The sequence below is a fragment of the Taudactylus pleione genome, unplaced genomic scaffold, assembly GCF_031769625.1.
Source record: "Taudactylus pleione unplaced genomic scaffold, aTauple2 ptg000354l, whole genome shotgun sequence".
In the NCBI taxonomy this organism is placed as follows: domain Eukaryota; kingdom Metazoa; phylum Chordata; class Amphibia; order Anura; family Myobatrachidae; genus Taudactylus; species Taudactylus pleione.
Genome location: NW_028284755.1, coordinates 2,905,504 through 2,910,746, shown reverse-complemented (window position 1 = coordinate 2,910,746; position 5,243 = coordinate 2,905,504). Strand labels below are relative to the sequence as shown.

Here is a 5,243-nt window from a genome sequence, read left to right as displayed (position 1 = left end):
AATGGGAACAATATTAGTATCAGCATAAGTTTAAACCCATGTGTTGGAAATATATAAAACACATTTTTTAGAGGTCCAAAAAAATTGTTCTTAATTATTCATTGCCCCAGACCTAACCTTATTTATAATTACAGCTTGGGCATCTCCACATATCTTATTGATAAAGCTAAAACGTCCATTAATGTGTTAATAATTATTGTAGATAACCTCTGTGGGATGTAAATATATGTATACATGTATATCTGGATAATAAATACAAAATAAGGTCATAAAATTTATCTTGGTATTTCTAAGTTCATGTGCAGTCATTTCATGTGCTTCTTCTTTATCAAATAGATCTATTATGGATAGTTCTTGCATGAGCTTTCAGATGTAGTTCAGAGGTTACTTCATAGGTCACATGTCATAAGGGATTCACACCTGTATGTCCCATAGAAAACTACAGTGCCTGGTCTTCCCTCCCATCCAAGTTCTAACCAGGCCCAATGGTGCATAGCTTCCAAGATCAGACTAGATTGGGCGCTTCAACCTAGGTATGACTGTAGATAATATTGGGACATACAATATACCCTCCTGACGTGTCTTATCCATCACCATCTTTTATAGGAAGGGAGCTATTTCGTAGTTATCATTAAATCCTCTGGGAGTCATAGTGTCAAGTTAAAAAATCCACTACATCTCCCGTCTGGATAATTTATTTGCAAGGTCTCCTCCTCTGTCTCCAAGTTCCACATGTTCTATTGCTTTAAACGTCAATTCATCCGGATCCCATTTGTGATGCAGATTAAAATGTCTTGATACCATATGCGTCTCCACCTTATTTTTAATATTTCTTATATGCTCCTGTATGTGTAATTTCAGCGGACGTTTTGTCTTGCCCACATATTTTGTTCCACATGAGCATTCCAAGAGATATATCACAGAAGTTGAATTGCGGTTGAGATGCTGCTTGACCTTGTATTCCTTACTGTTCGCAGAATTACTGAAGCTCTTTCTCTGTCGATGTAAGTATTTAACCGGTTTTCCTTGAAATGGATCCTTCAATTAGTACTCCACACACAGAATTTTTATGAGATTTGATGACTTTTATCCTGGATCATAACTATTTTAAATTTTTAAACCAATTTTATCGGCAAACTTGTGGCACATCTATGGGGACAACATTTGCCCCTAGCTTTGCCAAACTATTTATGGGATGCTAGTAAAAGAATTACATCTATGAAAATAACCCATTCAGAGAGAACATCAGACTTTTTAAGCGGTACATAGATGACACCCTGATAATATGGGAATGGTCGGAAGAGGTTTTTAAATTGTTTCTAAACCACATTACAGATAATATGAATCTGAAATACACGTCAAATATAAATAGGAGCATCATTGAATTTGTGGATCTGATTCAATGTGGAGAAGGAAGTAAAATTATTCCAAAAAAATGTATTAAAAAAGTATATACGATAGCTACCTTCACTTCAGAAGGGGACACCTAAAGAGATGGAAGGAAAATATACCGTTCTCACAATTTCACAGGATAAAAAGAAATTGTAGTGAAATAGAGACATTAAATGAACAAATCTAGCTGTACACAAACCGGTTTCTAGAAAAAGAGTACCCTCCAAAGGTGCTTTTGGAAGCAAAAGAAAAAAATGAATATCCTTGAGAGAAATGCATTACTAGAGTATAAGAGTTCTGAAGAAAATGAGAAAAACATCACTATATTCATAACAACGTACAATGCACAGGAAAAAACCATAAAGAACTCCTTCACTAAGCATTGGAAAATTCTCCTAATGGATCCAGTTCTGAAAGAAATCCTACCGCCTAGACCCCCCATAGTATTTAGAAAGGCAAGAAACCTCAAAGATACTTTGGCACCCAGCATGCTAAGGGATACCAATTTCTTAAGACCCAGTATCCTTCACAGTTGTCCCGGGAGCTACAAGTGTGGCAGATGCAACGTATGTAAATACTTACATCGACAGAGAAAGAGCTTCAATAATTCTGCGAACAGTAAGGATACAAGATCAAGCAGCATCTCAACTGCAATTCAACTTCTGTCATTTATCTCTTGGAATGCTCATGTGGAACAAAATACGTGGGCAAGACAAAACGACCACTGAAATTATGCATACAGGAGCATATAAGAAATATTAAAAATAAGGTGGAGACGCATATGGTATCAAGACATTATAATCTGCATCACAAATTGGATCCGGATGAATTGACAGTTAAAGCAATAGAACATGTGGAACTTGGAGGCAGAGGAGGAGACCTGCAAATAAATTATCCAGATGGGAGATGTACTGGATTTTTGAACTTGACACTATGACTCCCAGAGGATTTAATGATAACTACGAAATGTCTCCCTTCCTATAAAAAGATGGTAATGGACAAGACAGGTCAGGAGGGTATATTGTATGTCCTAATATTATCTACAGTCATACCTAGGTTGAAGCGCCCAATCTCGTCTGATCTTGGAAGCTAAGCACCATTGGGCCTGGTTAGTACTTGGATGGGAGACCCCTAGGAAAGACCAGGTACTGTAGTTTTCTATGGGACATACAGGTGTGAATCTCTTATGACATGTGACCTATGAAGTAACCTCTGAACTACATCTGAAAGCTCATGCAAGAACTATCCATAATAGATCTATTTGATAAAGAAGCGCATGATATGACTGCACATGAACTTAGAAATACCAAGAGAAATTTTATTACCTTATTTTTTATTTATTATCCAGAAATACACGTATGCACACATTTATATGCCATAGAGGTTATCTACAATAATTATTGACACATTAATGGATGTTTTAGCTTTATCAATAAGATATGTGGAGATGCCCAAACTATAATTATAAATAAGATTAGGTCTGGTGCAATGAATAATTAAGAACAATTTTTTGGACCTCTAAAAAATTTCTTATATATTTCCAACACATGGGTTTAAACTTATGCTGATACTAATATTGTTCCCATTATGTCATAGAGTAAACATTAAACAAATTGACAATTCCAGGACGTAAGAATACATCATTAGGCATAAAGGAGTAGAAAGATGGCCGTGGAGAGAAAGAATGCCAGGAGTAGCAAGATGGCCACGGGTGGAATTATCATCGGGAGTACCAAGATGGACACCGCCAGCAATGAAGGACGGATACGAGATGACCAGGAGAGGAAAAGTGTATGAATGTGTCCTAATACTTGGCCGGGGGATTCAACAGAGGAGATGGACTAATCAGACAAACTTGGTCAACCATAGAGATGCTGTAACGCGGAAGTGACGTGATGCCGAATATAGACGGAGGTGGCCTCAGGAAAGGTCTGGTCTATTGTGAACATTGAAAAATGGGTGGAAGTGCCGCAATACTCATGTTTTGATAGCGGAAGTGACGCAATGCAAGACAAGAGCAATAAGAGGCTGGATATAATATTCAAAGCAAATAAAGTTTCATAACAAGGAAGCGATCATATATACAACTAATGTATTTGATGAGAGACCAGTCCAGTATAAGATCGAGTAACTACTGCTTTTTGTATGGTAATTAGAACACCGGAAGTGATGTCACAAACGATTCCTATCATTCCTTGTTTGTCCTCATTTGAGGGGGTATAAATACTGGATACCCCACAGGAGCTCAGGTATCCCTTGAAGAAGTCCAAGACACCGACGAAACGCGTTGGCGGCTCCTATTCTCTACCCATTCATGAACTTGCCATTTTTTATAATCAGATAAGCTATTTTTTATCCTTATTTATTCTGATATTCTTACGGCATTGTTTTATATATACTTATATTTAATGGTGGATTTTATGTATTTTATCCTACATGTGGAAGGATATTATTGTTGTTTTTGATTAAAAGTTGCTTTTTATTTTTAAATGAGTATTTTTGCACTTTCATAATTTAACTATTAACGCACTGCTGCACACGTTGATGCAATCTTGTTTATATATATATTGCTGCTATTCATATTTCTTTCATGTTTTGAATATTAATAATTTGGAGATATCTCCTTATGAATTTTTTACACGAAGCACTTTATCTGTGTATGTCACTAAGCACTTTAAATTATAAAACCACTATTTTTTTTATATATATATATATATATATATATATATATATATATAAAATGCACATGAGGCGCTCTATTCTAGTTCCAATATTTGCATTTTTGTATATGTAGCAGATTACCACTGATACATTTCCAACTGGTTGAGCTGACACCCATATTTTTGGGGAGTGCCTGATACCTAGCTCTACATCTCTATATGGTTAATGAATATATACAGTCAGGTGCATAAATATTGGGACATTGACAGAATTTTCATATTTTGGCCTCTATTCACCACCACAATGGCTTTGAAATTAAACAAACAAGATGTGCTTTAACTGCAGACTTTCAGATTTAATTTGAGGGTAATTACATCCAAATCAGGTGAATGGTGAAGGAATTACAACAGTTTCTATATGTGCCTCCCACTTTTTAAGGGGCCAAAAGTAATGGGACAACCTAAACAATCCTAAATCTAACTTTCACTTTTTAATACTTTGTTGCAAATCCTTTGCAGGCAATTACAGCCTGAAGTCTGGAATGCATAGACCTCACCAGACGCAGGGTTTCATCCCTGGTGATGCTCTGACATGCCTCTACTGCAAATGTCTTCAGTTCCTGCTTGTTCTTGGGGCATTTTCCCTTCAGTTTCGTCTTCATCAAGTGAAATGCATGCTCAATCGGATTCAGGTCAGGGGATTGACTTGGCCATTGCATAACATTCCACTTTTTAGCCTTAAAAAACTCTTTGGTTGTTTTTGCAGTATGCTTTGGGTCATTGTCCATCTGCACTGTGAAGCGCCGTCCAATGAGTTCTGAAGCATTTGACTGAATATGAGCATATAATATTGTCCGAAACACTTCAGAATTCATTCTGCTGCTTTTGTCAGCAGTCACATCATCAATAAATACAAGGGAACCAGTTCCATTGGCAACCATACATACCCACGCCATGACACTACCACCACCATACTTCACTGATGAGGTGGTATGTTTTGGATCATGAGCATTTCCTTTCCTTCTCCATATTCTTCTCCATACTCTTCTCTTCCCATCACTCTGGTACAAGTTGATCTTTGTCTCATGTGTCCATAGGATGTTGTTCCAGAACTGTAATGGCTTTTTTAGATGTTGTTTGACAAACTCCATCTGGTCTTCCTGTTTTTGTGGCTCACCAGTGGTTTACATC

General features: G+C 36.8%; 1 pseudogene; it reads left to right on the top strand.

Moving 5' to 3' along the window:
• Positions 1-2,430: 2,430 nt before the first annotated feature.
• Positions 2,431-2,549, top strand: LOC148508601 (5S ribosomal RNA; annotated as a pseudogene).
• Positions 2,550-5,243: the final 2,694 nt, after the last annotated feature.